This window comes from Melanerpes formicivorus, unplaced genomic scaffold (genome assembly GCF_026170545.1).
Source record: "Melanerpes formicivorus ecotype bairdi unplaced genomic scaffold, bMelFor1.0.p_v2 SCAF_1663, whole genome shotgun sequence".
Taxonomy (NCBI): Eukaryota; Metazoa; Chordata; class Aves; order Piciformes; family Picidae; genus Melanerpes; species Melanerpes formicivorus.
The window spans coordinates 239-10192 of record NW_027144015.1 but is presented as its reverse complement, the minus strand read 5'-3'; the positions used below and the strand labels follow the sequence as shown (position 1 = coordinate 10192).

Sequence of the window (9954 nt, the reverse complement as noted above, 5' to 3'; positions counted from 1 at the left end):
TTCGAATTATTATACTGCATGCACTACTGCTTTGCAACATTCACAGGACTGTGGTGGTGTCAGACAGTTCACTTGCATTTAGCTCCTCAGGGGCCAGGCCTTCCTTTGGGCTGATAGTCTTGGCCAAAGCTGCAATGTTCAGTCCTTGCTGTGAAAGGCAGGAGGTGCTGGCTGGGCAGTTTGCTTTATTTTGTGCCTTTCTGGGGGCGAATCAAAGGGAGTGGGGGGATTGTGGGTGGGCTGGTTCTGCCACGTGGGGCAGGGGGCTGCTGCAGCAGAGGAGCAGGTGAGCGAGGGCTGGGGGCCCCCCCCTAAAGTGCTGAAAATTCTCCGAGGGCACCACACTATCTTTAAAAGTGTAAGTACTGGGGTGAGGCGAGGCGGAGGCAAACCTCTGGTTTGCAGCTGGAGAGGGAGGGCTTGGAGTGACTGGTGCGTAAGAAAGCTTTGGAAACGACCCCTGTCTGCCCTCTCTGCTTCTAAAAGGCTTTTAGCATTGGAAAATAAAACCCACGTGGGGGCCCGGCTGCTGCCCACGCCCAGGGAGGTGCTCAGTGCTGCCACCCGGTGTGTAACGGCCGGCAGTGCAGCCGTGCCGTGGCGTGTGTCGCCCCGGGGGAGCTCAATGCTGCCACCCGGTGTGTACTGGCCGGCAGTGCAGCCGTGCCGCGGCGTGTGCCGCCCCGGGGGAGCTAATTTCTGCAGCCTAACTGCGCTGAATGCTCGAAAATTCTTAGGGGGAGAGCGGAGAGCTTGACTCGAGCGTCGCTATGGATCCGGCGCCTGCGCCCTAGCCCGGATCTGCTTCCCAGTCGCTTCCAGTTCTCTGCCAGTCCTTTGGTGGGGGGAAACTGTTGGGACCGGGAGGGCACCGGGAGGAGGCCATTACTGTGTAGTTTGGTAATACCGACGGCTGCAGCTGGTGCTGAGCTAAACAGAATGATCACAGAAGGCTTTTGCTCTGAAGCCAGAGCTGCCTGCTGGCGGAACGAACGTTTTTCTGACAGCTCTTGGAGGAACATTTCTGTACAGGTGTTCCCCAGGGCTCCTCAGCTGCTCAGAACTCAACGTGTTGTCTTGGAGGGGAATAAAACCCAATGGAAAGCTGAGAGTGAGGTGACAACGCAGGCACCGCCCCCCCCGGCGTGGCACCGCCCCCCCAGCGTGGCACCGCCCCCTCAGCGTGGCACCGCCCCCCTCCAGCGTGTCACCGCCTCCCCCAGCGTGTCACCGCCCCTCCCAGCGTGTCACCGCCCCCCCCAGCGTGTCACCGTCCCCCTCCAGCGTGTCACCGCCCCCCTCCAGCGTGTCACCGCCCCCCTCCAGCGTGTCACCGCCCACCCCAGCGTGTCACCGCCCCCCCCCAGCGTGGCACCGCCCCCTCAGCGTGGCACCGCCCCCCTCCAGCGTGTCACCGCCTCCCCCAGCGTGGCACCGCCCCCCCCAGCATGTCACCGCCCCCCCCAGCGTGTCACCGCCCCCCTCCAGCGTGTCACCGCCCCCCTCCAGCGTGTCACCGCCCCCCTCCAGCGTGTCACCGCCCCCCTCCAGCGTGTCACCGCCCCCCCAGCGTGTCACCGCCCCCCTCCAGCGTGTCACCGCCCCCCTCCAGCGTGTCACCGCCCCCCTCCAGCGTGTCACCGCCCCCCTCCAGCGTGTCACCGCCCCCCTCCAGCGTGTCACCGCCCCCCCCAGCGTGTCACCGCCCCCCCCAGCGTGGCACCGCCCCCCCAGCGTGGCACCGCCCCCCCAGCGTGGCACCGCCCCCCCAGCGTGGCACCGCCCCCGCCCAGCGTGTCACCACCCCCCTCCAGCGTGTCACCGCCCCCCAGCCTGAACCCCACCCCCCAGCATGGCACCGCCCTCAACAACATGGCGCCAGATGCTTTCAGGGTTGTGGCTGGTAGAGGTTGCAGCTCTTCTGCTGTGTCCCAGGTCAGTGCCAGTCTCTGCTGCTTTGTGGGGTTTCTCTATAGCAGCCGCTGGAGGTGCGCGGGGCTTGGGGGGGTGGCCACCGGCGGGGCAGCGCGGGGCTTTTGGGGGGGAGGGGGGGGCGTGTCCGGGCTTGACCGGTGGGGCTCTGCGGGGGTGGCGGCTGCTGCCTCAACCGTACCCAGAGGCCCCGTGGGAGCTCAATGCTGCCACCCTGTGTGTAATGGCCGGCAGTGCAGCCGTGCCGCGGCGTGTGCCGCCCCGGGGGAGCTCAATGCTGCCACCCGGTGTGTAATGGCCGGCAGTGCAGCCGTACCGCGGCGTATAGCGCCCCGTGGGAGCTCAGTGCTCAACCCTGTGTGTAATGGCCGCAGTGCAGCCGTGCCGCGGCGTGTGCCGCCCCGTGGGAGCTAATTTCTGCAGCCTAACTGCGCCGAATGCTCGAAAATTCTTAAGGGAAGAGCGGAGAGCGGAGAGCTTGACTCGAGTGTCGCTATGGATCCGGCGCCTGCGCCCTAGCCCGGCTCTGCTGGCGCCACAGGGGCAGCGTTCCGGTGGTCGCTATGGATCCGGCGCCTGCGCCCTAGCCCGGCTCTGCTCGCGCCAGGGGGGCAGCGTCCCGGTGGTCGCTATGGATCCGGCGCCTGCGCCCTAGCCCGGCTCTGCTGGCGCCAGAGGGGCAGCGTCCCGGTGGTCGCTATGGATCCGGCGCCTGCGCCCTAGCCCGGCTCTGCTCGCGCCAGGGGGGGCAGCGTCCCGGTGGTCGCTATGGAAAAAAAATCCATCTGAAAAAAGAAGTAGCAGAGAAGGAAAGCTGAAGCTGCAAAGATTGCAGTCCCCTCAGTTCTGGTTGTAGCCGGGTGGGGGTTGGTCTCTTCTCCCAGGCAAGCAGCACCAGAACAAGAGGACACAGTCTCAAGCTGTGCCAGGGGAGGTTTAGGCTGGATGTTAGGAAGAGGCTTACAGCTTGGCCAAAGACTCTTCCGATCCCTGTCTTCTGGTCGTGACCAGCAGCGTGCACGGGTGGCCAAGAAGGCCACTGGCAACCTGGCCAATATCAGGATCAGAGTGGCCAGCAGGAGCAGGGAGGTCATTCTGCCCCTGCACTTGGCACTGGTTAGGGCACACCTTGAGTCCCGTGTCCAGTTCTGGGCCCCTCCGTTTAAGCAAGACGTTGAGTTGCTGGAAGGTGTCCGGAGAAGGGCAACAAAGCTGGGGAGGGGTTTGGAGCACAGGCCTGTGAGGAGAGGCTGAGGGAGCTGGGGTTGCTTAGCCTGGAGAAGAGGAGGCTCAGGGGAGACCTTCTTGCTTTCTACGACTCCCTGAAGGGAGGTTGTAGCCAGGTGGGGGTTGGTCTCTTCTTCCAGGCAAGCAGCACCAGAACAAGAGGACACAGTCTCAAGCTGTGCCAGGGGAGGTTTAGGCTAGAGGTTAGGAAGAGGTTCTGCACAGAGAGAGTGATTGCCCATTGGAATGGGCTGCCCAGGGAGGTGGTGGAGTCACCATCTTTGGAGGTGTTCATGAGGAGACTGGATAGGGTGCTTGGTTGCATGGTTTAGTTGATTAGGTGGTGTTGGATGATAGGTTGGACACGATGATCTTGAAGGTCTCTTCCAACCTGGTCCATTCCATCCCATTCCAATCAACTAAACCATGGCACTGAGTGCCTCATCCAGTCTCTTTCTAAACACTCCCAGTGATGGTGACTCCACCACCTCCCTGGGTAGCACATTCCAAAGGCCAATCTCTCTTTCAACCTGCTCTATTCTATTCTATGAAGACCTTCTTCCTAACATCCTGGTTTCATTGGTGAGAGCAACAGACTTGGTTGCTGCCACCCGCTGCTAAGGGGTCTGAGTGGCCCCCAAATGGGGTTTGGAGGCAGGTAAAGGTTTCTTTTGGCGTGTGAAGGGGTTTTGTGGGCATCTAGAAGGGGTGTGGAGCCCCCTGAAAGGGTCTGGGATAGTGTCAGGGGGTTCTGGGCTGGTCTACCAGCGGGTCTGGGGACATTAGAAGCGTCTGGGGGTACCTAAAATGGAGCTGGGCGTATGAGATGGGGGGTTTGGGTGCCTCCAAAGGGGTTTTGTGGGCATCTAAGTTGGGGAATCTCGGGGGGTCCTGAAGGAGTTGGGGGGTTCTCGTCAAGCTATGAGCAGACACACAGAGAGATGTTAACGGACTTTCTTTGATCATTCCAGGTCTGGTGTGCTGGGACTGGCAGGATCTTCCTGAGCTGTCCATGTACAGTTTCTGTCGACACTCTTCAGCTCGTACATCCGGTTTGCTGACAGAGGGTGTGGGGTTTGTGGGGCCCGGCAGCGAGACTTTTCCAAAGAGGAGCTCTTCAGGGCAGCTCCAAGGTTAGGTTTGGATTCTCCTGGAGTCGCACACAGAACGAGTCTCACGATTCCAGTGGTCTAATTTCATAGCTGCATTTTCATCTCTCTGCCTAGGTGACAGGACGACCTCACTAATGAAGAGAGATAGCCTGAGCTCTGCAGGAACCTTGAACCCAAGCAGCCAGTGCCTTCTGTGAGTACAAGCTGTCCTTGCTCAACGTGGAAGTAGTTGAGAGCTGAAGCCAGACCACACCATAATTCCCTCAGCTTCCTCTTCTGCAGAATAAACAGTCCCAGTTCCCTCAGCCACTCCTCATAAGACTTGTTATCCAGACCCCTCACCAGCTTTGTGGCCCTTCTCTGGACTCACTCTCTCACAAGGGGTGTCCTGGGGAACACCACTTGTGCCCTGCCGGCCACCGGCTGGGTTTAACTCTGTTCCCCACCGCTCTTGGGGCCTGGCCATCCATCCTGTTCTGCTGTCCAGCAGTCCCTTTGAAAAAAAATCCATCTGAAAAAAGAAGTAGCAGAGAAGGAAAGCTGAAGCTGCAAAGACTGCAGTCCCCTCAGTTCTGGTTGTAGCCAGGTGGGGGTTGGTCTCTTCTCCCAGGCAAGCAGCACCAGAGCAAGAGGACACAGTCTCAAGCTGTGCCAGGGGAGGTTTAGGCTGGATGTTAGGAAGAAGGTCTTCATAGAATAGAATAGAGCAGGTTGAAAGAGAGATTGGCCTTTGGAATGTGCTGCTCAGTGAGGTGGTGCCCAGGGAGTCACCATCACTGGAAGTGTTTAGAAAGAGACTGGATGAGGCACTCAGTGCCATGGTTTAGTTGATTAGATGGTGTTGGAATGGAATGGTATGGAATGGAACGGAATAGAAAAGAATAGACCAGACCGAGTTGGAAGAGACCTTCAAGATCATCGTGTCCAACCTATCATCCAACACCACCTAATCAACTAAACCATGCAACCAAGCACCCTATCCAGTCTCCTCCTGAACACCTCCAAAGATGGTGACTCCACCACCTCCCTGGGCAGCCCATTCCAATGGGCCATCACTCTCTCTGTGCAGAACCTCTTCCTAACCTCTAGCCTAAACCTCCCCTGGTGCAGCCTGAGACTGTGTCCTCTTGCTGGGCCCGGTGATGATCAAAGTTCTTTTCCAACCTGCTTACTCCTGTTTGGGTTTATTCTCCTGTATGAATTGTCAGTTCAAAGCACTCGAGAGAAATGATGTGATGGCTGTGCTGCAAAGCATCAGACTGGGGACCGAAAGACAACCTCCTGTGGATCGATGTACCGGGATATTCCAGGAACCTCTGTGCTGCCATAGACCTGGACTTAAACTCGTTCCAGATGCCGCGGTGTGTTCCACATGACAATCGCACTCGGCACGTGAAGAGTGGCCAAGAGACTTCCCTTGTTTCCTTTGTGGAAGGCTTTTGTTTGTCCCCCGGCCCCGGGGGCCGTGTTCCTCTCGGGCAGGCTGCGGACGAGGCTGCCCTCGGCAGCAGGCGTGCCGCAAGCGGAGCGGCGAAGCTGTGTTCCTGGCAGTTCTCTCTCCGCCTGGATCAGGACAAAGGTACCGGCTGACAAGGACTTGCACTGACACAGGGTCAGAGAGCTGAGAGCACCAAAGGGTTTAATTGGTGAGAGCAACAGACTTGGTTGCTGCCACCCCGCTGCTAAGGGGTCTGAGTGGGCCCCAAATGGGGTTTGGAGGCAGGTAAAGGTTTCTTTTGGCGTGTGAAGGGGTTTTGTGGGCATCTAGAAGGGGTGTGGAGCCCCCTGAAAGGGTCTGGGATAGTGTCAGGGGGTTCTGGGCTGGTCCACCAGCGGGTCTGGGGACATTAGAAGCGTCTGGGGGTACCTAAAACGGAGCTGGGCGTATCAGATGGGGGGTTTGGGTGCCTCCAAAGGGGTTTTGTGGGCATCTAAGTTGGGGAATCTGTGGGGGTCCTGAAGGAGTTGGGGGGTTCTCAGTGAGGTTTTGGAGTCTCTATGGAGTGCCTGCAGTCTCCTGGAGTGCCTGTGCTTGAAACCCCCCAGAGGCCGCGCAGAGTGGTGCTCACAGTAGCTCTGCAAGCCTGCCATGGGCTCAGGAGGCTGTGCAGCGGTTAAACCTTTTCTTTTGCTCAAGCACAATCTTTCTGAATTCTTTTCTTGGATTTTTTTTTTCCCAGGGTGATGTGAAACTGTCTGATTTTGGGCTAAGCACAGCTGTTCAGAAGTCTCAGAGACCTGAGCTCTACAGGAACCTTGAACCCAAGCAGCCAGTGCCTTCTGTGAGTACAAGCTGTCCTTGTTCAACGTGGAACTAGTTGAGAGCTGAAGCCAGACCACACCATAATTCCCTTAGCTTCCTCTTCTGCAGATTAAACAGTCCCAGTTCCTTCAGCCACTCCTCATAAGACTTGTTATCCAGACCCCTCACCAGCTTTGTGGCCCTTCTCTGGACTCACTCTCTCACAAGGGGTGTCCTGGGGAACACCACTTGTGCCCGGCCGGCCACCGGCTGGGTTTAACTCTGTTCCCCACCGCTCTCGGGGCCCGGCCATCCATCCTGTTCTGCTGTCCAGCAGTCCCTTTGAAAAAAAATCCATCTGAAAAAAGAAGTAGCAGAGAAGGAAAGCTGAAGCTGCAAAGACTGCAGTCCCCTCAGTTCTTGTGGTACCCTCTGTGAGATCCTAAGCCACCTGAACTGAGCCGGTCAGGCAGCCAAGCTAGTGCAGCAGTGTCTTCTGGAGAGTTGATAGGAGCCAGTTCTGTGAGGTTTGTTGAAGTGAGTGGCCAGTCGTTCTACATGAACAATTGTCTTAGTGCTAGCAAGCAGGAGGCTCTGAAGTGTGGTACTTTGAGAGCTCCATTCATACTTGCCCTTCAGGAGGAGCCAGCTCTTTCATTGAAGGATCTTCCTGAGCTGTCCAAGTACAATTTCTGTTGACACTTTTCAGCTCTTACATCCAGGTTGCTGACAGAGGATGTTGGGTTTGTGGGCCCTGGCAGCGACAGTTTTCCAAAGAGGAGCTCTAAGGCCAGCTGCAAGGTTAGGTTTGGATTCTCCAGGGGTGCCTGTGCTTGAAAGCCCCCCAGAGGCCGTGCAGAGTGGTGCTCGCAGTAGCTCTGTGCAAGTCTGCCATGGGCTCAGGAGGCCAGTATCTAGAGAGAGGGAGAGGGAAGGACAGTGACACTTCTAAGACAGTTTTAAAGAAATAATTATGAGAAGAGGCAAATTAATTCTGGGGACTCATGTGATATATCTGTTTAAGAGAAAAAAAAATGAAGGAGGTTTCTGACCATAACCAGGCTGACAAAGCACAGTAATGTGGTTTCCTATGGGATTCAACTCCTCCTGCATTGCACAGGACACTTCAACAGCTGTCCTGACAAGCTCTAAGTAATGAACTTAATCCACCCTGTGCAAGCAATGGGGCAAAAGATTACAAAATCCATGTATGCAATTGAGATGTGTTACGTTGGGACGCCCAGGATACACCTCATCAAGCTCTCCTAGTTTTTAGACGCAAGATGGAAGAAGGAAGGGGGAAGACAGAGCAGAAGGTCTATTTAAATATGAAACTCCTAGGCTGAAAGAAAAGAAAAACATTTTAAAGAGCACTCAGTGAGACTCTGTCACCAGCATAGCTAATCACAGAATCACTGAGTGTTAGGGGTTGGAAGGGACCCCAAAATAGCATCCGGTCCAACCCCTGTGCCAGTGCAGGATCACCTGGGGCAGGTTTTGAATGTCTCCAGAGACTCCACTAACTCTCTGGGCAGCCTGCTCCAGGGCTCTGGCACACACAGTGAAAAGGTTTTCCCTTCTGTTCCTGTGGAACTTCCTCCTTTTATTCGTCGGACACAGCGAAGCCGCTGGGTCGTGTTGCTGCGGCAAGGTGACCCACCCTGTAGTTGAGGGCCTGGGTCTGTGCCTTCATGGCAGCCTGTTCCCTTGGCACCCTGTCAGCTTAACAGCCCTGTACTCGGGGTCTGTGTGACGAGTTGTGGAGCCCTCCATTCCCCCTTCTGTCCCCAGCAGCAGCCCAAGGTCCCTGTAAGCAGGGCTGGGGAGGCTGCTTTAGGCAGCTAACAGGAACCAACCTTGCCTGGCCCTTAGGGGGCTGAGGTCAGTCCCTGGGCTCCTGAAGAGGTGGTGTTGCGCTGCTGCCAGGAGGGCCGGCCCGTAGGTGGGGCACGGGCCAGAGCCTGTGGCTCTCTGTGGGGCTTTTTGGGGAGTGCTGCTGAGGCCTCACTCTGTCCTGTTGGCATCCTTTGTCAGGGTAGCCAGATCCTAGGCCCGATGTCTATCGTTAGCTCAATTGCAGAATTTCCTCGTCTGCTGTTCCTGTCCGTAAATTTTTGCCAGTGCTTCTGTAATAAAAAGGTTTTTATTTCTCCTGTAACTTGCAAGCTGGTGACCTCCTTAGGAGCACCACTGTGTTGTTCACAAAGTTCTTTGCTGTTGCAAAGCTGGGAGAAGTGTGAGGTTCAGCTGATGAAGTTTCTCTCTTTTAGAAGTGTCTGCTCAGCCGTCCTCTTCCTGGATCTCGGAGCTTTGTCTCTCCCTGTTTGCGGTGCCCCGACAAGGACTTGTGCCGACACATCCTCGGGAAGCTGAAACCACCAAAGGGTTTAATGGGTTTGAGACAAAATTCACCCAACTCATTCTGCGGTGGTGTACGGGAAAGAGTCGGTAGGGGAAGCCGCAGGACAGCCTGCAGCAAAGCTCAGGACTTGTTCCCTCGCCTCTTCCTTCTGCGCGTGTCCTCGTCGGCCGCCTGTGAGCGAGACGCTTCGCCAGCTGGCTTGTTTGAATTCAGTAAAGTTATGGCATGGAAGTTATCTGGTAGGAGTCGTTGCTAAACAGATGTAGTTGAAGCTTTGTATCTTCCGTTCTCTCTACTAGTATATTCTAATCCTTGCCCTGTTGGTTTAGCCCATCAGTTTTCATGTTCTCTTCATCTATTAGTAGCAGAAGAAAGGGCCCCTTGATTCCAGTATTTCTTGCTGTAGTTCAGAGGTAGAGTTGGCTTTCCCTCTGACCTTTTATACTTTTACTTTGTGTTAAGTGGAACCCAAAACTGAATAGGATACTTTGTGTAAAGCTTGAGCAGCCCTTAACTTTCGAATTATTATACTGCATGCACTACTGCTTTGCAACATTCACAGGACTGTGGTGGTGTCAGACAGTTCACTTGCATTTAGCTCCTCAGGGGCCAGGCCTTCCTTTGGGCTGATAGTCTTGGCCAAAGCTGCAATGTTCAGTCCTTGCTGTGAAAGGGCAGGAGGTGCTGGCTGGGCAGTTTGCTTTATTTTGTGCCTTTCTGGGGGCGAATCAAAGGGAGTGGGGGGATTGTGGGTGGGCTGGTTCTGCCACGTGGGGCAGGGGGCTGCTGCAGCAGAGGAGCAGGTGAGCGAGGGCTGGGGGCCCCCCCCTAAAGTGCTGAAAATTCTCCGAGGGCACCACACTATCTTTAAAAGTGTAAGTACTGGGGTGAGGCGAGCGAGGAGGCAAACCTCTGGTTTGCAGCTGGAGAGGGAGGGCTTGGAGTGACTGGTGCGTAAGAAAGCTTTGGGAAACGACCCCTGTCTGCCCTCTCTGCTTCTAAAAGGCTTTTAGCATTGGAAAATAAAACCCACGTGGGGGCCCGGCTGCTGCCCACGCCCAGGGAGGTGCTCAGTGCTG

General features: G+C 56.4%; 1 long non-coding RNA gene across 1 annotated transcript; it reads left to right on the top strand.

Annotated features, from left to right (window-relative positions):
* The first annotated feature begins 4089 nt into the window (after positions 1-4089).
* LOC137461306 (uncharacterized) lies at positions 4090-9156 on the top strand. The gene is made up of 3 exons (XR_010993320.1): positions 4090-4292; positions 4386-4464; positions 8784-9156. It is a non-coding gene; the product is annotated as an uncharacterized lncRNA (long non-coding RNA).
* The last annotated feature ends 798 nt before the right edge of the window (positions 9157-9954 follow it).